This window comes from Mesocricetus auratus, unplaced genomic scaffold (assembly GCF_017639785.1).
Source record: "Mesocricetus auratus isolate SY011 unplaced genomic scaffold, BCM_Maur_2.0 Super-Scaffold_6730, whole genome shotgun sequence".
In the NCBI taxonomy this organism is placed as follows: domain Eukaryota; kingdom Metazoa; phylum Chordata; class Mammalia; order Rodentia; family Cricetidae; genus Mesocricetus; species Mesocricetus auratus.
The window spans coordinates 13287942-13313404 of NW_024429184.1; the positions used below are offsets into that span (position 1 = coordinate 13287942).

Sequence of the window (25463 nt, forward strand, 5' to 3'; positions counted from 1 at the left end):
AGAGCAGGGATTCAAACTCATCTTTGTCTACAAAGAGAGTTTGAGGCCAATCTGTATATTGTAAGGCACTGATCAAAATGATGATGATGATAACAATAATAAAGTAAAATAAAATAAAAACAATAGCGTTTCTAAAAAGAACACAAATTGTACTGTGACTGGTCCAGACGCCAAGGAACACAGCGGAACCGATGTCGCAGGCATCAGAGGGTTCTGGTGCAGGATCTGTTGTGCTGTGCTACGGAAGTAGGGCAGACGAGTGAGAGAATGCCTTTGGTTCCTTCTGCCCCTTACTCACAGAGCTTCATCCCCTTGCTTTGCCTACCTGGAAGGGCTCAGGGTCTGATGTCCTTGTGAGGCAGGATCCCCAAGAGTTTGTCCTCTGAAAGTGTTCCCTAGTATCCACAGCCCTTCTGGAGGCCACGTCTCCATGGAGGTCGTCTGGCTTCCCTGGTTTTGTAGAGCTGGAGCCCACAGCGGCCTGACTTATTACCTGGTGCTCCACCCAGTACCACGTCATTCCAATCCAGGCCCCACAGTAGCCAAGAGCACTTCCTTAATGTGGCCCTGATGCTGTGTGCTGGACCAAAGGCTGCTTCTCAACAAGGGCTTGAGGCCTTGACTGCTCAGCGATTTCTAGCGGAGGCACAAGCTGGAAAACTGCTTGTCTAAGAACCATCACAGCTCAGGTATAAGGAGTGCCCCAGCCAGGGTGTCATCAAATGTGGCACTGGGCACATTGCTGACTCCTGTCCTCTGTCCCCCGTCCTTTTGTTCCTACTTGAACCCTAATGAACCAGATGCTTCATACACTTGCAGTTACAACCTCGGGCTGTGTTATCCCTGCTTCACCGCTTGAGGACACCCTAATTAGTCTAGGGAAAATTCCTTTGGGGCTGCTACTTCCTGTCCCTGCTCACTGGATGGCAGGAGGCATGAAACCCAATGCTTGTAGGGGACTTTAAGAGAAGGCTGCCTTGCCTTAACTCTGAGAAGAAGGCACTGTATAAGAAGGAGGCACAGCCTGTACTCCCTCGGGCTGACATCATGGTGCCAATTCCATATGGGTATCCAGAATCACTGTGACTGGATCAATTCTGGACAGAGTGGGAGCTCGAAGAATCTCAGAGATACCCTTTGAACTTTGAACCCTTAACTTTACCTACTCTGGAAGTCCTAGTTACTTTCTATGGCTGTGATAAAACATCATGACTGCCAGGAGATGGTGGTGCACACCTTTAATCCCAGCATTAAGGAGGCAGAGTTGGTGAGACTGTGTAACTTAGGTTTGCTTATTTTGCTGTGCTGGAGATTTGACCAATGGGCTCACGTGTGCTGGGCAAGTGCTGTACACTGAGCCACATCCCCAGGTCAAGAAAAGTGCTTGTTTTTTAGTAAATATCCCATACTGGTTCTGAGAACACTTGTTTAACTTTGAAGTGTGTGTGTGTGTGTGTGTATATGTGTGTATACATGTATGTATGCCTGTGAGCCTATGAGTGTGTATATGAGTGTGTGAGCATGTGAATGTGTGAATGTGTGTGATCTCCAAATATTTCTATTGGAAGGTCACTGGAAAAATTGGAGGCATTTTTATTTCAAACTGGCAGAGACACACTGAGGAGGACTGTCCTTGGGGTGCCCATACTGACTTCATAATCAAGCTGGGGGTTGTGTGGTTCTCTAAGCCAGTGGTTCTCAGCTTTCCTAACGCTATGGCCCCTAATACAGTTTCTTCATGCTATGGTGGCCTGTTTCATTGTTACTTCATGACTGTAATTTTGCTACTGTTATGAATCGTAACGTAAAGATCTGTATTTTCCAGTGGTCTTGGGTGACCCCTGTGAAAGGATCATTCGACCCCCAAAGCGTCATGACCCACATGTTGAGAACCACTGCTCTAGACTCACACTTTGGGGAAAACACCTTTGTAGGGCTTCTGTGTGCTGACTATGGAGTCCCCAACTTTGGGTTAGTCCCAGCCCTGTGGGTCAGATTGAGCTTTTCCTAACTGCTGGAGGCTTGTGCGGTGAAGCCAGGCAAAGGACCTTCTCTCTCAAAGAAGAAAAGAAGACACAGGCAGGCTAAGGAGACCCAGAGGGAGAGTGGATTTGTGGTCCAGCCTGCAGCTCCCTGCCCTTCTCTCCTGGCTGCCAACTGCAACTGATTGTCTTATCCAGACTGCGAATGGCTTGTAGGATGTCGTGAGTGTTCTGAGGGGGGAAGGCTGTGACCTCAACCTCTCTCGTAAGGTCAATGGCGGAGCAAAGCCAAGCTCTAGCATGGAGCTGAGAATGGTGGATGGTGGGGCCTTGGAGCTCTGTTCTTTGACTCCTCATGGGCCTCTAAATAGTTCCCAGTTGGGCCCTGTTGTGTTTGAGTGTGAACTGCCCCTTGAAGGCTCATGTGTTTCCACACTGGCTCCCAGGCTGGTAGTGCTGTCTGAAGGGCTGTAGAATCCTTTAGGAGGTGGCATGTCATCAAGGATGTGGGTCACTTGGGGGAGGGCCTTGAAGCTCCAGCTGGCCCTGCTTCTGTCCACACTCCCTTCTGTCTGTGGGTGGAGCGTGCCCTACTGCTCACACAGCTGCTGCCAGCCCCCTGTATGGTGGACTGTGTCCCCTCTTAACTGTGAGCCCAAATAAACCCTTCCTTCTCAAGGTGCTTTCGTCAGGTATCTTGCCACAGCTCCCACAAAAGTAACTAATACTCGTCCCAATGTTAGGGTTACAGTGGGATTTGGTGGAGGGTGAGCCCAAGGTCTAAGACATTCCATTCACCACTCTCCAAAGCCTCCTGTTGGGATGGGCTTCACTTCTCCTGTCTGAGTTGGGCCCAAGATGCCTGCAGATTGGAGTATCTGTCCTCTGAGAGGTGTATAGGTTCCCTCTTTCAGTGTGCATGAGGGCTAGGGACTTAGCGTGCTGTTGAGAAATAAAGCTATTTAAGTGGTAGGCATTATATTTTGATCCATGAACCTGTATGTTTCCAAAACCCCCCTTGAAGACAGCAGCAAGCAAAGCCTGGCAGATTTTGTTTTTGTTTTTTTAAAGTATGCTAAAATCATGTAGTTCTAGAAAGTGTGAGAAACCATCATCCTCTGTGCTGCAAGTTCCGTTCTCTCTGTCCCAGCAAGGCGGCAGCTTGGGAGCTTTCTGGGGCAAGCAACTGTTCCATGTTCCCTTTCAAGAAGTGGTCATAACAGGTCTTCTCACACTTAGCTCTGGCTATGAGATTTATTTTATCATCATCCATCATCATCATCATCATCATCATTTGTGTTTTTCAAGACAGCGTTTCTCTGTGTAATAGCCCTAGCTGTCCTGGAATTCACTCTGTAGACCAGGCTGGCCTCAAACTCACAGAGTCCACCTGCCTCTGCCTCCCAAGTGCTGGGATTAAAAGCATGAGCCACCACACTGGCATATGAAGTTTATTTAAAAAAATCAGAGTGACTTTTTTTTAACCCAGGGACCCATGGTTTTCCCACACCCTATTATCTTCCTGAAAGACTCTGTTTACTTTCCCATCCCAACCCCACCTCCATATGTCCAAAGTCTGTCTGGATTTAAAGACCAGGGGAAATGCCAGCATAAGCTTCAGCGTCTTGCCAGAGCATGGGCAGGTGTCACGAGAGATCAGGGTGCGAATTTCAGCTCCAACAACTGTGACTTCAGAGAAATAACTCAATCTCCCTGAACCTCACTCCCTGTGGCTGCAAGGCGGAGGGAGGCCGCAGTTCCACCTCAGTGCAGAGCTGAAAGCAGATGTTTTGTAACTCGTGAACAGACCTGTTCTCTCTTCCCCTTTCTGGGACAGGAGACAGCTCAAAGATATTTGGTGACAACCAGGAAGGGCTCCCTCTGCGTTCTGTGTCTAATGACCACCCACTCAAGGCCATCCAAGCACTCTGACATCCCTGCCTGGCCCCTTTCTTCCCTGCTTCCCACACCAGCCACCAAACAGCATTCTGTTGGCTGATTTATAGTGTTTATTTTCTGTCTGCTGCTAGCAAGCAAGCCCACAAGGTCAGGGGATTTTGTCAGTTCACTTTTCTCTGATGCCCAAGGCAGTGTCTGGAACTTGGCAGGCACTCAGTAAGTATTTGGAGAGTGGCTTTGGACGAAGTCTCTCTGGCTTCCTTGGGCGTCCCAGGAGCCACTGAGAGCTGTCCCAGGTGCTGTCTTGATCCTGCCTGGCTCTGCAGGAGAAGCCTGTGCTCACCGTCAGCTGTAGGCTGCTGTCAGATCCTGGGTACTCCGTCCCTCCTCAGCCCTCAGCTACTGAGCCAGCCAGTCAGAGGACAGTGAGGAGCCCCTAAGGCAGAGGTGAAGGGCATGGAGACCTTAGGAAGCCAACTCCCAAGGTTCATCAGGAATAAGACAAATTCCAGACTACTTGTCCATCCCCCATTCCAGGCCTCTTCCTCCTGATGTCTGTGCCCAGCTTCTGGTCCTCCAACGATGCATTCTGTTCCATCCTGTTCCTTGAAGACTTTTTTGTTGTCTGTTTTTTGAGACAGTGTTGGTATTACAGATGAGTGCCATTGAACACCTTTGACTCCAGCCTCCAGTCCTTGCCCCCTGACTCCTTGCTTAGGCAACCGACAGTCAGTTAACAGTTTGATCTCAAGCACCAATGTCTCTGGAAGGCCTTGCTGGATGCAGGCAAGTCCCTGGCATCCCCTTGGGCAAGAGTTGCCAAACTTATTACTACCCTTCCCCACTCATTTTCCCCACTAGACAGTGAGTTCAGGAGTCAGGGTTCCAGAGCTGTTTTGCCCAGCTCTGCATGGTTGGAGCTTAGCTAGGCACAGTGCTCCGCCGAGAGAACAAGTTTGGTTAGTCATTGTGCAGTGAATGAGGAAAAAGAAAGCCCAGAGAGAACACCCGCTCTGCCTCCAGCTGTTGACAGCTGTGTGATCCGCAGTAAGCCAGTCTCCTCCCCAGTGTCTATCGTACATGTAGTGACAGGCTGCCCTTAGCTACTGTCCCATTGTGGCTGCATCTGATACTAGCTGGACACTTAGTACTTGGCCAGGTGATGAATACATGGTACCTACATTAATGATGGCATGAAGCTCCCATCATAATCTCTCCTCATTTGTTTCTGATTTCCAACCTTCAGTCTGGCTTCATTTTGGGGGTAGGTTCTGGTGTTGGGAGAGGGCTGAGAAGAGACTAGGCCATGCGACAGGTTTCTCGGCCCCAAAGGAGGAGGCTGACACACAGCAACAATCCCAGAGTTCCTCTTCTGAGGGTGTTGTATGTGCATGCATGTGCAGGTGCTCATGCTCGTGTGTGTGCATGCATGGAGACCAGAGGTCCATGTCAGATTTGTTTGTTTTTCAAGACAGCTCTGGCTGTCCTGGAACTCTCTCTGTAGACCAGGCTGGCCTTGAACTTAGGGATCCGCCTGTCTCTGCCTCATGAGTGCAAGATCACATCCAGCTTAGGTCTTATTATTTTTGAGGTAGGCTCCAATGAAGCTCAGGCTGGTCTCAAACTCACTGTGTCGGCGTGGAGGACCTTAAACTTCTTTTCTCCTGCCTTACCCCCTAAGTGCTAGGGTTACAGATGTGCTTCATTTTATGTAGTGCTGGGGATTGAACCCAGGGCCTTGTACACACCAGGCAAGGACTCTACCAGTTGAACTATATCCCCAGATCTCCAGTCCCTAACCTGGAGCTCACTGGCTAGCTAGTCCGCCCAGGAGCTCCCCAGGAGCTGGGGTTACAGACCCAGACCACCACACGCAGCTTTTCTAACAGGTGTTGTGGGTTAAGTCAGTGCCTCAAGCTTGCTGAGCAAGCACTTTCCTGACCAAACCTCCTCCCCAGCTCCCTTCAGAGTCCCTTTTTGCTCTGCTTTTGCATTTTGTCTCATTGGGCTCAAATGTTAGAAGACTGTGAAGGTCAGCTCAGTACTGAAGTCACAGGACCTGGTATAGACTAATAGAGAGCAGGCAGCTAGAAAATGTCCCTTGAGTTATGTAAATGGCGCCGTCAGTCTGCCTGCAGTTATCAACTCACCCGATCCCCAGTGGATGCTCAGTTCAGTGAGACCCTGGCTGCTTCCCGTTGGCTCCGCTTGGCAGGGCCAAAGGCAGGCTCCAGAGAGGCAGGCAGCTTACAGGGAAGCGGTGTGGGCTTACTGAAGTGGGGTCCCTGACCTCATTGAGAGATAAGCCAAGTGCACCCTGGAGCCCTGGCCCTCTTGGCTGCCTGCTTGCCTCTTTCTCCGGGTCCTGCTTGAGTATTTAGTGACCCGTGGCCTGAGCAGACTGGGCTGCTGGAGAGGGCCAGGGTCCTTGGGGTCCCCAAGCTTGGCTCCCCACAGCAGCTTTGGAGTTTGATCACCGTCTTAGCCCTTTGACAGCAGGTAGGTAGTCCGATCCAGAGTCCTGGGACAGAATAGTCCCCTTGCAGTCCCTCTGGGAGGATTTGATTTACTGGGTGGCTGAGGCCCTGAGCTATTTCTCATTTTGTGAGTCCAGAGTACTTTTTGTCTTATAGCTATTTCCTTCTAAGCCTAAGACACACAGAAGAGGACGAGTCTGATGGAGAAACCTGGAAAGCCTGGAGTTTTGCTCTAATTCTATTTCCATTGTGGGGTCCCCGATCAAAATTCTTTTCATGGGGAGAACCCTGAGGTTTAGAGAAATGTCCCTAGGAGTCTAGCCGAAGGAGGTCCCTTCCTTCCCAGGCTGCTAAGGAAGATCACTGTATCAGGAGAGCTCTGTGACCCTCAGCAACCCATCCAACCCTATAGCCTCAGTTGGTTTTGTCTGCTTGTTTTTTGTTTTTGTTTTTCCTTCCTATAATGGGGACAAAAAGACACTTTTCTAATCATCTTGGGCTGATAGAGAGGCAGAGTTTTCATAAATGTCTGGTGTGTAGGACTTTCTGCTGAGTAGAAGGAACAGACTATTTACCCTTTAACCCCTAAAGTGAACCAATGTCCTAAATGCTGACCATGTACACACTGCTGGGGGACCATGGAGACATGCATTTATGTGTTCAAAGAGTTAGAGCTCCCAGCCGTTAGCTGTCTGAGAATCCCAAACATGACTTCTTGATGCCATTACTATCCTTACCTGGGAATCCTCAAACTGGAATAGGTTTCCTGGGGGCTGGGATAGGTCAAAGGTTGTGTAGGTGGGGAAGACACTGTCACCGAGGGTCTGCTGAGGGTTGGCCGCCATGCACATATGAAGACAACTACCAAGAGGTATGTGGTGGCAGTCCGTTCTACACCGAGGTTCAGCAAAGGGAAGCAGGGGAGATGGTCCCGCCCCTGGAGGAGCCCAGTCCCGATGCTTTAGACTTAGGCTCACTCCTGTCTTCCTCCCATGACTCTGCAAGCATTCACTAAGTTCATGCACAGGTGGAAGGATTTGATTTTAGTCTTTGTCTCTCCAGCTTCCTCCTCTCTGGGTCTTTCCCCTCTCACGGTCGACATGTCAGAGGGCATCAAATGGAGCTGGGTGTGGGCTGGGGAGACTGGCTGGCATCCGGAAGTGAGGGAGTAGGCTGTTTGTTGAAACTTGGTGAGGAAGGAGGTGGTCACCCCTCAGCAATATCACTTTACATTTCTTAAGAGCTTCATTTACTTTGTTAGGGAATATATCTAGCTGAGTGATGCCTCTCTTAGACGTGGGCAGGTATTTTGTGGTGAGGTGAACTTCGTGGGTATTGATGTGTAAAAGTCCCTGTCAGAGAAAGGGCAGGGCGAATGCTGGGACGTGCAACAGGCATGGGACCAGGAGACCTGGGTTTAGTTCCTGTGCAGAAACCTGTCGACTGTGTGATCTAAGCCATTCTGTCTCAAGGGCAGAAATGCACAGTGTTGAACAATGGCATGGATAAAGACTTTCATGGTTGCCATAGAGACAGCAGTCCATCACGTAGGAAGCATGACGATGATAGCCCTCCTTAAAACTCCTCTTGTTTGTAATGACAACTTCAGCTGCTGCTGCTCGAGCCTCAACTCTGCTTTCATTTGGAAAGAGCACAGCAACCCCTGCGGATATGTTGGTGGCCTCTTTTGTGTTCTGAATTTCAAAATTTTATTCTGTCTATGTTTAAGGATGCAGGGTGCTCACACAGTGTAGAGTCATGAATTCTAATGATAACAGTGCTTTAAACGAACTCTCAATGAGCCCTCACATGTGCCAGGCACTGAGTTTGGCACTACGCCGGCCCCTCCTCATTTAACTGTCATTCCTCTGAAGTGGCTATTAGCACGTGGCTCATCTCTACACAGGAAACTGAGGTGGAGGGAACATGTAGCTTGCTTCCTGGGTCTCAGAGTCCCTGGCACCGCATACATGGGCTTTAATGAGCCATAGAGGAGTGGCGGGGGCGGGGGTCGGGAGATGGTGACACTGAGACCCAGAGGCTAGCTGCAAAGGGAAGAAAGCATGGGAGGCATGGGTTACCTGTGTTGCTGAGGACCGGGATGCCTGGGGAAGCCAAACAAAACAGGGCAGGCAAGCTGGCTCAGTATGTAAAGGCACTTGCCACCCAGCTCCACGACCTGAGTTCAGTCACCAGAACCCTTGTGGTAGAAGGAAAGATTGACCTGGACAGGTTTTCTTCTGATCTCCACGGAAGTGCCACAGCATGAATTCTCTGCGTGGGTCTCCATCTTTTGGTCCGTGTCTCTGTCTTTCTTTTAAAGCAAATAAATGAAAGCCAAACCCCAAACAAGAAACCAATGAGCAAAACCCCAAACACACAAGCAAAACAGAAGACCACGGCTTGCTAGATCCAGCAGGCAGTCTGTGACTCATCCCTTATCTTACAGATAGGGAAACTGAGAGCCAGGGAAGGGGCGGGGTGCCACTGTTCCAAAGAGAGTATCAGGAGAGCTCCCCAAGTCAGGGAAGACTCTCTCCGGAGGGCCTGCCATTGGTGGGAGAGGACAGTGGGGACAAAGGTGCGCTGTGGTGACCCTTGCCTCCCACCAGCCTGGGTGGGCTCTGATGGGACCCCCTGGTGGGTAACGAGAGCCTCCAAGAGCCCCAGGGCTCTTAAAGTCTGTGTTTGTTTAGTGGGAAAACAGGCACCCCTCCCAGCCTGGTGGGTTCCAAATCACTGAGCTGGATACGGAATGGAGGGGACACTTGTGTCCCCTGAATGTACTTCAGGAGAGAAGACTGAGTGGGGAAGGAAGGGGCTGCCATCTGCAAAGCCCAAACTGGAGCTAGAAAGTTGTGATATTAGGGTCTTACCAGATACTGCAGGAGTGCAGGGCTACTTCCTCGAACCCCTTTATGCCTTCTCTTACCCTGTCAGGGATAGAAATTCCATCGCAATCATTTCACACAGGAGGACACTGAGATGCCTTCTGACATCAACAGGAGGGACGGAGGGAGGGTTTGCGCCCAAGCTTCCTTTCAACAGCTAAAGTGATGTTTGGTGAAAGGCCAAAGGGACTGTTTGCCATGTTTATAAACACCAAACTCTTGACAAGTATTGTCATGCTGGAGCACAGGTTAGCTAGGAACTGTTTTGCATGGATCTGAGGGCTGAACAAACAGATAAGTAAAGTGAGGATGGTAAGACCCCGCCTACTCTCTGTGAGACACCCTGGAAGTGAGCACAGGGGTAGGCTGAGGTGGACTCTGTGCAGCTAGTTAGAGGTGGAGTCACAGTCTCAATTGCGGTTATCTTACTATGCGCAGATTGACACAGAAATATATACACTTTACATATATATACGTGTGTGTGGGGTGTGTGTATGTGTGTGTGTGTGTGTGTGTGTGTGTGTGTGTGTGTGTGTGTGTGTGTGTGTGTGTGTGCAGGTTAAGAATCTATTATCCCAGTTGCTCGGGACCAGAGTGGTTTAGATTTTTAGTTTTTAAAATATTTTTCAATATTTACACCGAAGTAATTATTTGAGCATCTCTACTCCAAAAAATTGCAATTCTAAAATGCTCTAAAATCTGAAAATGTTTTGCATCCTCTTGCTTCTGGAAATGATTTGGGTTTTGGAGTAGTTCAGTAGTTTGGCCTTTGAGGTTAAGGACTTATATAAGCTCTCACTGTGTCCACCAGAAGGGCCCAGGAGCAGTGTGGAGGAAACCAGAGATCCCGGTAGAATCAGCTGACTCCGGGACTGAATCAAAGAAATGGATGACTTTTTGTTTGTTTGTTTTGGTTTCAGAAAATGGATTAGCTTTAAGATATTCAAATGATGCAGCTGAGAGAAAGAACAGGCTTTCCCTTTAGATTCTGATAGACAGTTAGGAATCCTTCCAATTCCGTGTAAGCACAAAATCCAGGTCTGGCATGTCACTGGCTCATTTTCTTTTTGTTGTTGTTGTTGTTGCTGTTGGCTTTGTTTTGTTTGTTTGTTTTTTGGTTTTTGTTTTTGTTTTTCAAGACAGGATTTCTCTGTGACTTTGGAGGTTATCCTAGAACTCGCTCTTATAGACCAGGCTGGCCTGGAACTCACAGAGATCTGCCTGCCTCTGCCTCCCAAGTGCTGGGATTAAAGGCGTGCGCCACCATCTCCCGGCAATGTACCGGCTCGTTTTTTTAATGATGAATTCGCGGCTGATGAAGATGCACACCCTGAAGCAAGCCACAAGACGGCTGTCCTGTGCAGAGCGTGTTTACTCGGTACCCCATCCATCCACCTGGGCTCATTCCCCGCTGCGCAGGGTTTGGGTTCCTTGGGTCTTCCTCGGCATTTAACTAACTAACTCTTTGTTGGTTGAAGGTGCTGGGACTATTTCTCCATTACATAAACTAGGAGGAGGGCTGCTGGGGCACACCTGTCCGCCTGTCCGCCTGTCTGGACGCCCACTTTCAGCTCCTTCTAAGGGGGCTGAATGCCTGCATTGGGGCAGCAGAGCAGGGGACATTCCAGGACTCCCTGCCTCTGAGGTAGGACCAAGGCTGGCGCAGGCTGGGCGGTGGGAGCGGCTTCCAGGAAAGCTCCTCGACCAACAAACAGACCGTATCCCCCTTCTGAGGCTGACTTGTCTGGATGTTGGAAAGTGCTCCAAAGAGCTAGCTCACTGTTGATGGGGGAAGGCATCTGTGGGGCCAGGCCCAGGTGCATGCCAGCACACTATTACCATGCCGAAGGATAGAATTCAAAACATGGGCCTTTTTCTCTCCACATGAAAAGTGAAGCCTGTTGTGTTTAATAAACTAAGACTCAGCTGGGCTGGGGGAAATGGTTACGCCACTGAAACTGGAGAGCAGAAACTCTGGGCAAGGTTTGACTATGCCAAGAGTTGACATTGCCTTAGAGAAGGAAAATGTTACTTTGTGTCCTTGGGTGGCAGAGGGAAAACCCATTTGAGCATCGTGTTTGAGTGGTGATTGGAAACTGTGGAAGAGTAAAACTTTGTGTTCAGGTCTGACCCATTCCCTCTGAGAGCTGTGGTGCGGCCCTGACCTAGATCTCCCAAGTTTTATCCCCTGGGTTCTTCTCCAGGGTCTATGAGAGGGAGCTCCACGCCGACCAGAGGGCTCTGGCTAGCTTGTATGTCAGGATCCAAGTTCTCTGTCAGGGTTCAAGTTCTCTGCTAACAGCTCTGAAGACCAGCCCCTAGGGCTGGGAGATGACTCGGTGGATTAAAAGCTTGACACACCAGCTCGACGACCTGAGTTCAAATCCCTGGAGCTACAGAAAAGTAGAGTATGGAAGGCACCGTCTGTGAGTCTAGTGAGGGAAATCTCCAGAAACTCTCAGGCCAGCTGCAGTCCACAGCAGTGGGCAACGAAGACCCTGTCTCAAACAGTGGGCAAGGTGAGGGCCAGCACCCTAGGCTGCTCTCTGGCCCCCACACAAGTACCATGACACACGCTTATGAGTACACACACACTCATACATACTTCAAAGCCTGTCTCAGGGAAAGATTCTAAAGGGCACTTCAGTCACGCCAGCCTGGGCATGGTTCTCGAACCTCCTTGGAAGCCTCTGGCTGACCTTTAAAGAGCTAGGAACCCACTCAGGGACAATGACGCAACCCAAAGAGCAGCAGCCTGGTAAATGGGGGCTCAGGAGGGATTAGCACTGACATCCTGAAATATTTTTAAATCAATGTTTTATTTATGTGTATGGGTGTTTTGTCTGCATAGATGCCTGCCTGGTGCCCGAGGAGGCCAGAAGTTGGATCGACTGGGATTAGTTACAGACAGTTGAAATTGCTCTTGTGGGTGTTGGGGCTCAATTCCTGGTCCTCTGGAAGAACAGCCAGTGCTCTTAACAACCGAGCCATCGCTCCAGCCTCCCAGAATAGCTTTCTTTGCTCTTGAAGTCTGTTTTCTAGTTATGGGTGTTGCTCAAGGGCACCTCACTTTTATCCTCCAGATAAGCAAGAGCTCCTCCCTCCCTGCCCTCTTCTTATAATTACTACAGGGACCTCCCGAATCTTGTGTTAATGTCCACTCTCAAAACACCCTGCAGATATGCTAGCACTTTCCACTGGGCCACAAAGCTAATCTCCTCGCTATACAGCAATTCCCACCATTTTAATTGGCTAATTAATTGTAAGATGGATTGTTTGATGGGGATCCGATTTCCCAGAATGCAAGCATTCTGAAGGTAGGGACAGTAGAGACAGTGTCTGTTCTGTTCTCTGCTGTGTTCCTCATTCAAGGCTGTGTGTGCATGTACATGTGCACATGTATGTGCATGTGTATGTGCATATGTGTATCTGTACATGTATGTACCCACACATATACACATCTCATGCAGTTTAAGCATTGTCATTATTCTTTGCCATCAAATGTATCGTCTGAGGACACTATCATTTTCAGGCATGAGCCAACAGTAGAGTTCACCCTCTAAATGAATGATCAAGAGAAGAAATAGGGGTTTTGATAAAGACGAAGTGCTATATTTATTAAGTCACACCATCATTTGTCTTCAGCACTCCTGTCAGGAGCTAGAGGTCAGGAGGAGTTCGCTGGACTCTGGAGAGGCTTCTGTCCAGGAGAGGAGCCACAGTCACACCCTGGCCCTGCAGGACAGGTTGGGCAGAGCTTTAGAGTGGGAACTGGGCTCTGGTGCCAGTAAGAGCTGAATTTGCTCTGTGGCTTTGGACCTTCCGCTTTCTGGGCCTTTGTGTTGAGGCAGGTCCATTTGGCCTGGTCTGTGGAGTGACTGCGTGGTCTTTGTTTGCTAGTTCTTTGCATTCAATAGCTGTCCCTGTTTCCATCTCTTGAAGCCTGGGCGGCCTCTACAGGAGGGTGTGTGAATTCCACCTGTGTCTTGGAGTGAAGGGCTTTCAGTGTTGGCTCTAGGGAGGGAGTACAGACCTGTTTCTTCCCTTGCCTGTCTGTGAAATCTAGGAGAGCACGAGCCTTTCTCTGAGCCACAGAATGGGGTGTATAACATGGGGGCTCTGGGCTCCCTCACACCTCATTCCATCCTCCCCACACCTCCATCCTCCCCATACCTCCTCCCTACACCCCCTCCTCCCTACACCTCCTCCTCCCCACACCTCCATCCTCCCTACACCTCCTCCTCCCCACACCTCCATCCTCCCCACACCTCCATCCTCCCTACACCTCCTCCTCCCTACACCTCCATCCTCCCTACATCTCCTCCCCACACCTCCATCCTCCCTACACCTCCATCCTCCCTACACCTCCTCCCCACACCTCCATCCTCCCCACACCTCCATCCTCCCTACACCTCCTCCTCCCTACAACTCCATCCTCCCTACACCTCCTCCTCCCTACACCCCATCCTCCCCACACCTCCTCCTCCCTACAACTCCATCCTCCCTACACCTCCTCCTCCCTACACCCCATCCTCCCCACACCTCCTCCTCCCTACACCTCCTCCTCCCCACACCTCCATCCTCCCCACACCTCCTCCTCCCTACACCTCCTCCTCCCTACACCTCCTCCTCCCTACACCTCCATCCTCCCTACACCTCCATCCTCCCTACACCTCCTCCCCACACCTCCATCCTCCCTACACCTCCATCCTCCCTACACCTCCTCCCCACACCTCCATCCTCCCCACACCTCCATCCTCCCTACACCTCCATCCTCCCTACACCTCCTCCCCACACCTCCATCCTCCCCACACCTCCATCCTCCCTACACCTCCTCCTCCCTACACCTCCTCCCTACACCTCCTCCTCCCCACACCTCCATCCTCCCTACACCTCCATCCTCCCTACATCTCCTCCCCACACCTCCATCCTCCCTACACCTCCATCCTCCCTACACCTCCTCCCCACACCTCCATCCTCCCCACACCTCCATCCTCCCTACACCTCCTCCTCCCTACAACTCCATCCTCCCTACACCTCCATCCTCCCTACACCTCCTCCTCCCCACACCTCCTCCTCCCTACATCTCCATCCTCCCCACACCTCCTCCTCCCTACAACTCCATCCTCCCCACACCTCCATCCTCCCCACACCTCCATCCTCCCTACACCTCCATCCTCCCTACACCTCCATCCTCCCTACACCTCCTCCTCCCTATACCTCCATCCTCCCTACACCTCCTCCCCACACCTCCATCCTCCCCACACCTCCATCCTCCCTACACCTCCTCCTCCCTACACCCCATCCTCCCCACACCTCCTCCTCCCTACACCTCCTCCCTACACCCCATCCTCCCTACACCTCCTCCTCCCCACACCTCCTCCTCCCTACACCTCCTCCTCCCCACACCTCCATCCTCCCTACACCTCTTCCTCCCTACACCTCCTCCTCCCTACACCTCCTCCTCCCCACACCTCCTCCTCCCTACACCTCCTCCTCCCCACACCTCCTCCTCCCTACACCTCCATCCTCCCTACACCTCCTCCTCCCTACACCCCCTCCTCCCTACACCTCCATCCTCCCTACACCTCCTCCTCCCTACACCTGCCTCCTCTTTATACCTCCTCCTCCCTACACCTGCCTCCTCCTTATACCTCCATCCTCCCTACACCTCCTCCTCCCTACACCTCCTCCTCCTTATACCTCCATCATGCTCTTGGGCCATTAGTCTCTCAGAAACTGCTCATCAGAGCACCTGTGTTCTGTCTGGAGGGGGGATGCTCAGTTCCATTCATACAAGGATCTTTGGGATATGTAATATACTAATTAATAATCAATAATGCTCAAGGGACACTGCTGTAGAAGAAAAGGGTAACTTGCAGAGGGACAACAGAGGCTCTTTGGAGTCCTGCTCCTACTGTTTTTCAGCTGTTTGACCATTCTGGAGTTTACTACCCATTCTGAACTGCATTTTTCTCCGTTGCAATTCAGAGAAACATGGACCTCACCTCATAGGGATCCAGTAAGATAGTGTGCACAGTGCCTGAGCTGTTATTTTGTCGAGACAGCTAAGTCCCACTAGCCCCATAGTTCAGGAGTATCCATCCAGATGTTTCTTCTGGCTGCTTTGCTCTTTGTCCCTGGACACTAGAAGACCCCGTGAGCGTCAGCTCCACCGCTTTCTTCATCCAGCTGCTCTGACCTTTGGGACCTGGGACACGGAGTTGTAGATTTTCAGACCTGTGCGTAGTCCCTGGTGCCTAGCTGTTGGTGCTGCAGGAGACTGGGAGCCTCTGGACATGGGGCCTGGCTGGCAGATGGAGGGTTAGAGGCAGCGCTGGAAGGTGATGTCCTGGCCTCAGTCCACTCAAGCCCTCTCTGCTTTCTGATCTGTTTAGAGGTGTCAAGCTGCTTCCTATTCCCATGTTCCTGTTGTCACAGCCATGAGCTGCTGTGGCCAACTTTCCTTCCCCAGGAGGAGGGACTGGATCCCTCAAAGCACGTGTTTCTTCTGGGATATGGGGTGAGAATGACATAGTAGTAATCAATACAGATGCTGAGCTCAGTTCTCCATGTAGCTCAGCAGGGATGCTTAGGAAAGGGGAGGGGGAGGCTGGAGAGAGTGAGAGGGCCACAGGGAGGCCCTGGCCTAGGACAGAGGAAGTGCAGAGTAATACTGGAGGTGTCTGTGCCCCAAATGCTCTGAGATGCTGTCTCCTGTTCCACCTTTGCCAAAGCTGCTCTGGGCTGGGCATCCAGAGCCAGCCTAGTAGGGCAGCAACAGTGGCATCAGGGCCAGGAGACAGCAGACGTGGCTGTGAGGCTGGCACCCTGTAACTGCTGAGAACCGGGTCCAATGGCGGCAGTGAGGATCCAGGGTATGAAGGGCTTGTGTGGACACATTAAGGTGAGGTCTTGCTGGAGTTTCTTTCCAGCCAGGTCCTACAGCTGATTTGCCCCAAATAAGCACACAGAGACACATTAATTTATAAACTGTTGGACAGTGCTACGGCTTCTTATTGGCTAGCTCTGTCTTAATTATTTACCCATTTCTATTAATCTATGTATTGCCACGTGGTCTTGGCTTTCCGGAGAATGCCCGAACGTGTTACTCCTTTGTGGGCTACATGGTGTCTCTTCTTGGTCTTTCCTCCCTAGCGTTCTCCTCATCTCCTAGTCCCGCCCATCTTCCTGCCTCTCCTGGCCAATCTGTTTTTTCATCAGCCAATAAGAGAAACATATATACAGAAGAACATCCCTCATCAGTGAGGTCCTACTGTGTGCCACATTCACGTTTAGAGCCGGGAGAAGTTGAGAATAGTAATACAGGACTTCTCTTGAAGGGCCTCCAGTCTGCTTGTTATAATGTGTTAACCCCAGCACAGTGGTGAGGTTCAGGCCACAAAAGGACCCTTCACCAGCTGTGGGAGAGGGACATCCAGAAAGTCTCCCTGGCCGAGAAGGTTCCTGGCTGAGTCCTAAGACACAGATTGGAGTTAGTGGATGAAGGGGGAAGGAAACAGTCTCCAGGATCAGAGAACAGCAAGTGCCAAGTGGCCAGTAAGAGAAATGTCACCTTCCATAAGGGTGAGTTGCCACTAGGATCATCAGGACCAGTGGTCTCCCTGCCTCCCTGCCTCCCTGCCCCCTCCCTCCCTCCCTCCCTCCCTCCCTCCCTCCCTCCCTCCATCCATCCATCCTGTCTTTGCTTCCATGCTGGGGATTGCATGGGGGCCTCCTGGTGTGCATTCTACACTGAACTGTATTCACACCTGAACTACAGTGTAGGAGACCTAATGGCACGGCTGGCAGGGATGGTGCTTGGGTTTAAACAGAGGCCACAGGGCAATGCTGGAGACAAACTCCAACGGCAGAATCCCAGGAATTGGCTGGCAGGAAACTTTTTGTGTGTGTGTGTCCCCTGACAGGGCAGTCTGGTCTGGTCTCAGTGTAGCAGTGGTGGAGGACGGACCATAGGCCCTACCCTGTGCAGCAGGCTGAGGGGTTTGCTCCATCATCTGCAGACTGATGGGGACTCAGCCAGGATTAAGAATGGAATCCATGGCATGCACCACTTGTACAGAACCGGCTGAGTGATGAGGCTTCCAGAAGAAACACAGAGAGACTTTTTGCCTCCTCCAGCACTTAGGCAAAAGGCAGAATTAGCATAAGGTCCCCTGAGTGATCCAGCTTTGCACCAGGCTTCAGGATCCAATCTGCCACAGTGCAAGGGCTTAAGGCACGTAGCTCTGGAGTCAGTTTGTAAGCCTCGGCCACAATGGAAGCTTGGGGAGTTCCTACATGCACTCAAGCCTGGGCTGCAAAATGGTCCCCTTGTTACCAAGAGAAAGGGACAGTGGGGAGCAGATAATCCCCAGTCTTGCCTGTTGCTCCTGTCACTCTGCAGCCTGAGCTTGGGAGGGAGAGTCCCCACAAGTTACCCTCTGACCTGCACACACAACGCTAAACAAAAGTGCAATAAAAATATTATCTTCTAAAGAGACATACTGAAATATTTGTGGACAAGGTGACATAATGTCTGAGATGAGATTCTGAGTGAGGAAAGACATCCAGAGAGATGATCATGCAAGCACATGGGTCCATTCTTCCACACGTTCACCTTTGCCTGGAGTGAGAAGAGAAACTGTTGGGCATGCGGTTAGAGTAAGACTCACCTGTCTTCACCTCATGTCTGTTGACCAGTCATCTCTGAATCTTGAGGGGCATTAAGGATGGCACCTATTGGTTCTCCATGGTCCACAATGACCATGGATGATGGTACTCAGTCCATGCTGACACATGCAATCATGCTTGCCCATCACCTTAGGGACGGTCACCTGTCACCCCATGGCTTTGTCGGATGTAGCTGGGCTGTGGCTCTCCTCTTGCTTCAGGTGGGGAGGAGGCGGATCGGGGCTTAGGCTCCCACGGCTCTAATGAGCAGGAAGCACAGTGAACTCTGCTGGTGGAGGTGAAGGGGAGAATGTGGGCCTTCCGGGTGAGCAGAAGCACTGGGATTGAGCGTCCTCTCAACAGCAAGCATAAGCTTTACAGCACTGGGTGGGAGGGTGGGGCTCTCTCAGAAAGGCTAAGACGTTTGTCAGTGGTGGGTGAAAGGGGAGTGGGAGCCCGGGAGCGTGGAGATAGAGGAGCAGAGAGAAGATGACTTAGAGGAATAAAGGAAAGACGTCCCAAGGGCACAGTGTGGGGAGAACCTGGGGCACAAGCGCCCAGCCCTTTCTTTTCCTCTCCTCCACGCCCCTGAGCCCAGGCATCGTTTCTGCCCTTCTTGGCTCGTCAGGAAGGGTGATGAGCAGAGCAAACATGGCAGTCTGTGAGTCTGCCTCTTCCCAGCAGCACCCTGGCTGCACCCAGCATTGGAACCAGGTGGGGGCGTTGGCCTCACTCCTAGGTCATTTTTCCTTTTCGACTTTTAAAAATGTTTTGGTTGGCACACATTAATCATACCCAACACTGAGCTTCATTATGACATTTTCAAGCGTGCACAGAGTACACGCTCAGCCGTCTTCCAATTCCCTCCCGCCCCTCTTCTATGATCGTGCCCCGTGTGCGTGTGAGTCTCATTAGGGCTGCTCATGGGAGCATGGCTTACCAGTGGCTACACCACTGAAGAAATCATCTCTCCCTACCACACCGACCGTTAACTGAGGAGGGGTTCTCATGAACCCCTGCTTCTAAGACTGAGTGTTGACAGTCTTATGCAGATCCTGGGCATGCAATCTCAGAGTTCAAGCATGTCACAGCCATGCCATGCCCGAAATTTGACGTTCAACACTGCTCCTTTGCCTTTCTTTTGGCTCTTATGTTTGTTTCTGTCACTTCAGTTTCCTGAGATACAGAGAGGACATATAGATGCCCCACTTATGCCTGGGAATTCAATAATCATTTATTCTTGATCTTTTGGCTAGTTATGGAGTCTCTGCAGTCACCACTGACTTGTGGTACATATACACATACTACATATACTCAGGCACACACACACACACACACACAGAGAGAGAGAGAGAGAGAGAGAGAGAGAGAGAGAGAGAGAGAGAGAGAGAGAGAGAGAGAGAGAGAGAGAGAGAGAGAGAGTAAAGAAGCTACAGTTTTGGGAGCAGATCCATTCATCCACACGGGTGCAGAGTACCCCGGACATTCCCTTAACGGAGGGTGCATTGGTCTCACTCTCTGGGTCTTATAGCAGTGCTGAGTCTGGACTCCTGTCCCCAACTCTTTTCTCCTGACATTCATGACTGCTCTCTGCTAGTTTGAGACATGACTTACAAGACCAGATAAGAGATGTGCTCTGTCCTGGGGCAGAGCTTGAAACATGGTAAGAGTAGGACACCTGTCAGCCACCATCCCTAGGCAGGTAGCCCAGCATCTTAAAATATGAAGTGGGACCCTTCCCACAAGGATGCATGGTGTTAGTAGAGATTAAAGCAGGCGTGAGAAATCCTTGCAGAAAAACACAAGGTGCTTGCACTAAAACACAAACCAGGGTGTTGTGAGCCCGTTCATGGGTGTGTGACCTTGGGACATGCTGTGTCAGCTTTGTTTTTTTTTTTTTCCAGCTTTGGTTTTAACACTTCCCTTTGTTATGCTCTGGGGTGTTAAAGACTCTGTCCTGCAGGGCTCTCAGAAGCTGAGTGTCTGTCTGTAGGTGACTGATGCTGTGGTATGCTGTGTCCATATGAGGGCTTGTTTGGAGTACCCGTCAGGTTGATGAGCTAGTGTTTCTTTGTGGGGATGTGGTTTCTATTCAGATAACACACAGAAACCTGCACACTAGGATAGGCTTAGAGTTTCTCTAAGTCACTGGTAGGTACTATCTTTTGCCTTGTTCCATGTCCATTGTGTGAAGACATACTCTTCGTTACAGTAGAAGGAAAAAATGGACCTTTCTTTTAAAAAAAAATAAGTTAAGTCAGGCGGTGGTGGCGCACGCCTTTAATCCTAGCACTGGGAAGGCAGAGGCAGGCGGATCTCTGTGAGTTTGAGACCAGCCTGGTCTACAAGAACTAGTTCCAGGACAGCCTCTGAAGCCACAGAGAAACCTTGTCTCCAAACAAACAAACAAACAAACAAACAACGAAAAGAAGTTAAAACGCAAAGCAATGGCTTTCTTGTGGCGTATCATGCACACAAATCATTATACTCATTTTTGTTCATCTCGTGTCTTCCTTATCTTTCCTGCCTGGGTCTTACTAGTCCCCTCCTCTTCCCAAGTAATTCTGCCTCCTGTTTTCATAGCACATGTACTCCATTATGTCGCTTTCCCTTCCCCCATCCTCCCCTCAGGTATCTTCTTCCCCCCTCATGGTCCTTTTACTTTCATGACCCCCCCCAAGAGGCGCACACACATATGCACACACAGACACACATGGACACACACACTTGCTCTGTCTCCCTTTCTTAAGTCTCGGTTCCACATATGAGAGGAAAATGTGCAGTATTTCTCTTTCTGAGTCTGGCTTATTTTGCTTAACATAATGATATCCAGGTCTGCCCACTTTTCCCGTATATGTTATGATTTTATTTTTCTTTGTGATGGAGTAAAATGCTATCATACAAATGGAACATGTATTATTTATCTATTCATCCGATGCAGCATCCAGGCTTCCAGGCAGTTTTTCATCTGGACCGCCAGCCAACTCTGTCCCCTAGCCACTCCCAAACAACCACACAGAGACTTAGCCAATAGCTTGTGCTTGCTACTAACTAGCTCTTACAACTTAAATTAGCCGGTATTTCTTATCTACCCTCTGCCATGTGGTAGTACCTTTTCTCAGCATGGCATGTTCATCTCCTCCTTCCCTGCATCTCCTGGTGATCCTGAGACTCCACCCTTCTTCTTCCCAGTGTCCTCTCTGCTCTGGAAGTCCTGCCTAGCCATCAGTCACTCAGCTCTTTATTGACCAATAATAGTAATACATCTTTACAGCTACAAAGGGTTATTCCACAGCATTTCCCCCTTTTTGTCTAACTAAAAAGGAAGGTTTAACTTTAACATAGTAAACTTACATACAACACAAACAGTATCAAGTAAGAGTTACAGTTACAATATCCAGTCCTGTTGTATTTGGCAAATTTAGAAAAAAAATTCTATTATCTATACTATCTTTGTGAGTATAAGGTTTTATGCCTAATTTGCCTTTTATCATAACTAAGAAAAACTTTAAGTCTAATTACTTAGTCCTTAATCCCACCAAAGACCCTAGAAGGGTGTGATGCTACCTAATAACAGGAACACCTGGCTGCTGGACAGTCACCCAAAGTTCTTCTGTAACATTGGGCATTCATCTTTGGCCTATAAACTTAGTATAAGTGACAGATATTTTTTGAGAAGAAGGGAATTTTGAAGGACAGTCCTACCTTGTCTTGGCAAAGTTTGTCAGTCACTTTCTTTTGCATCCTGCTGGTCCAGTTTGGACAGTATACTGTCAGCAATTGAGGCAAGGGTAGTTTTTTCCCAATAACTCGCTTTTGCAATAAAGAAAGCAAACTCCGGATGGAGGTTCTTCGATGCCTATCGTCTTCTTTTTTATTTAATTTTTTTCGTTTTACATACCAACCCCGTTCCCCCTCCCTCCCCTTCTCCCCACCATCTTATTTTGAAGCAGATTGGTGCTGTCAGGGGCAGAGGTGTCTGAATGTCTTGAAAAACCTTAGGTTATCAAACAAACTAAATGGTGTGTGCTTAGAGACCTCTGTGTGGATGCCCAGGAATGGAATGACTTGGCCATATCTTTGTTCTATTTTTGGTTTTCAATGATCCTCCACATAGTGGCTCCCGTAGTGGCTGCAGTGGTTTCCATCCCCACCAATGGTGTATAGGGCTCCTCTTTCCCCGCAAACTCACAAGCATTTGAGGGTTTCTTGAACACAACCATTCCGATTGGGCTGTGCTGGACTCTCAAAGGAGTTGGGATTTCCCATGGCTAAGGATGTTTAACACCTTTTCAAGAATGCACGGGTCAATTGTGTCTCTTTGGAGAACCATGTATTCAGTTTGTCATTCAATCTGTTGCTAATTGGCATTTAATGTTTCTCATTTTTAAATGAAAATGAGATAGTAGCCATTTTATACAGTCAGTGGCGTTCTCTGGTTCTACAGACTGTCTCTTTACTCTGCTGCTTGCTTCCTTTGTTGTTGAGAAGCTTTTTAGTTTCATGGGATCCCATTGGCCAATTCTTGGGATTATTCCCTGTGCTGAGAAAGTCCTTTTGAGAGAGTCCTTGCCTATATATACCTCTTACAGTCTTTTCCTCAAACCAGTTCAAAGGTTCAGATCTTACATTATGGTATTTGGTTCACTTTGAATTGAGTCTTGTGAGACTGCTGGTTTCAATTTTCTGCACGTGGATACTCAGTTTGTGTTTCTTTTTCAGTACTGTTTGTTAAGGAGTCTTCCTTTGTTACTTTATAATTTTGACACCTTTATTGAAAATTGGGTGGCTGATCCTGTGTGTTTATTTCTGGGACTTATGTGTCTAAATTGTGTGTGTGTGTGTGTGTGTGTGTACAGTACTATGTGGCTTTTGTTGCTGTGGCTCAGTAGTATAATTTTAGGTCAGTAATCATAATATCTCCAGTATTACTCTTTTTGCTTTGTTATTTAGGGTCCTTTATGATTTCACATTGGTTTTAGGATTTTTCTAGTTCTGTGAATAGCATTTTAATTTTGATACTGATTGAGTTAAGTCTATCCTCACCTTTTATGATATCTTATATTTTTAGGACATTTTAAATGGATTCTTTGACCATGTCATACATGAATACAATGTATGAGCATACTCACCCCTTCCCCGCTTCTCTAAACCCCTCCTCCACGCATGTTCCTCCCCCCTAACATCCTCTTTCCTTCTGTAAGTAACATACTGAGTCCCATTTATATCAGAGTTTTGCTGGCTGGATTCTGTGCAGGCCTTGTGCAGATAGCCAAAGCTGTTGTACATTCATGAGTGCAATGCCTGTGTTAAGTCCAGAAGACATTTCACAGCACTACTCCCCAAGTATCCTGTTTCTACAATGCCAATCCATGAGCACGGGAGTTTTTATCCTCTAGTGTCATTTTCAATGCATTTCTTCAGTGTTTCCATTATAGCTGTCTCTCAACCCCCTAGTTAGGTTTATTCCCATATGTCTTACTTTTTGGAGTTATTATGAATGAAATCTTCTCCCCCACTTTTTTATCAGCAAGTTTATTATTGTCATGTAGAAAAGATGGTGGTTTTGTGTATTTCACATGTATATGTGGATTTGAGGCTGTCACGCCTGCTGCGCGGCCTGTGTCCGAGAACGTGCGGAGGGTGTCGGGGATTGACAACACAGAGACTCGTTCAACGATATAAAGAAAACTTTAAACAGGCTCCAAAAAGGTTCAAGAAAAACTTCCTAAGAAAAGCTCACACCAGAGAAGCTTCTGCTCTCACCTCTACCCTGGCTGGTTCTGCTCTGACATCAGAGGTGGATGTGTGTGGGTTTTGAAGGTGCGGTTAGTCTTTGGACAAGGTCGAGGTCAGGGCGGTTTCCGTGGGAAGGCCTTTTCCAGGAACTTATTGTATCGTTTTTAGTAAACATGTTTTTACTAAACATTGTCTTACAGCTGCCTACTCCCAGGCAGAAGGGGAAGTGGGTCTCTGCTCAAGGTCTGGTGTTCCCACATGAGGCCAAAAGTTGATATTGGGTTTCTTCAATTATTCTTCACCAATTTTTTTACCTTAGTAAGTAGTAATTTATTTAATCCAAAGAAAGTGTGTGTCTTTACCTAATATATGTTAATTAAAGTCTATAATTTTATTTTAGAGCAAAAAATGCAATAACAGTTAGTGCAAGCTTTCCCACAAGTCCTAAGTGCATGCCTCATCAATAGTCTTCCAGGGAGATGTTTTGTTTTATTTATGGAGATAGGGTCTCCTCTATCTGAAATTTGCCTTAAACTCATGTAGCTGAGGGTAACCTTGAGGTTATTCTTTTTCTTTTCTTTCTTTTTTTAAAAAATTTTTCGAGACAGGGTTTCTCTGTGGCGTTGAGGCTATCCTGGAACTAGCACTGTAGACCAGGCTGGTCTCAAACTCACAGAGATTTGCCTGCCTCTGCCTCCTGAGTGCTGGGATTAAAGGCATACGCCACCACCGCCCGGCTGAGCTTATTCCTAATTTTAACTTTAACATAGATCTATGCATATCTGTGTGTATATGCATGTGTGTGCACAAACCATGCTGTACATGTGGGAGTCACAGGATAATCTGTGGAAGTCAGTCCTCTCTTTCCACCATGTGGGCTCCAGGGATCCCGTTCAAGTTGTCAGGCCTGACTGCAAGTGCCGTTACCACTGACCCCTTTGCTGAGCTGACCTTGAACTCCTGGTTCTCCTACTCCATATGCAGAGTGCCTAGGTCAGTCCCACGCAGGCTCCCTGGTTGTTGGTTCAGTCTCTGCGAGTCACTGTGAGCCCAGGTTAGTTGATTCTGTGTTTTCTTGTGGTGTCCTTGACCCCCCCAGCTCTTACAATCCTTCCTCCCCCTGTTCTACAGGATTCCCCAAACTCTGCCTAATGTTTGGGTGTGGGTCTGCACCTGTTTTCATCAGTTGCTGAATGATATTTGGCTAACCACCAATCTGGTCACAGGGCGTGGCCAGGCAGGCGATGTATGCAGATACATAGCTGAGAGCCTTAGCTGGGGTCATCCTGGGAGATTCCCCTGTGCCAGGTTTTCATGACACTGAACTGCCCCCTTTTCCAGTAGCTTCTTTCAGTACTCTCCCCAGTCCCCCTACCTGATCCCTCATTCAAACACTATTTCTATTTCATCATATTTTAAATGGCTTTTTAAAATCCCCCTTAACAGTTGAGTAGCTTGGTCCTCTTGCGGGACTCCTAACAGTGGGAACAGGGGCTGTCTCTGACTCTTTTACAGGCTTTTGGGACCCTGCTCCTCATACTGGGTCACCTTGCCCAGCCTTGATATATGGGGAAGTGCTTAGTCTTACTGCAACTTGAAATTCTATGTTTTGTTGATACTCATGGGAGACCTGCCCTTTCCTAAACAGAGGAATAGTAGGGGCGGGTGGGAAGAGAGGGGGTCAGGGGAGGGACAGGGGGAGAGGAGGGGGTAAACTGCAGTCAGGATATATATTAATTAATTAAAAGTTTTAAAAGTAACTATAGCTACAACAAGTAGTTAATGAATAAATAATTTTAAAA

The 25463-nt window shown here is 49.0% G+C and overlaps 2 long non-coding RNA genes across 2 annotated transcripts in view; one reads left to right on the forward strand and one right to left on the reverse strand.

Annotated features, from left to right (window-relative positions):
• The window catches only part of LOC110342579, a 62990-nt gene that overhangs the window by 24956 nt on the left and 12571 nt on the right, over nt 1-25463 (forward strand). The gene's annotated exons all lie outside the window — the stretch shown is intronic.
• Nucleotides 3974-6139, reverse strand: LOC121137027. The gene is made up of 2 exons (XR_005874236.1): nt 6032-6139; nt 3974-4506 (listed from the first exon to the last, which is right to left on the reverse strand). It is a non-coding gene; the product is annotated as an uncharacterized LOC121137027 (long non-coding RNA).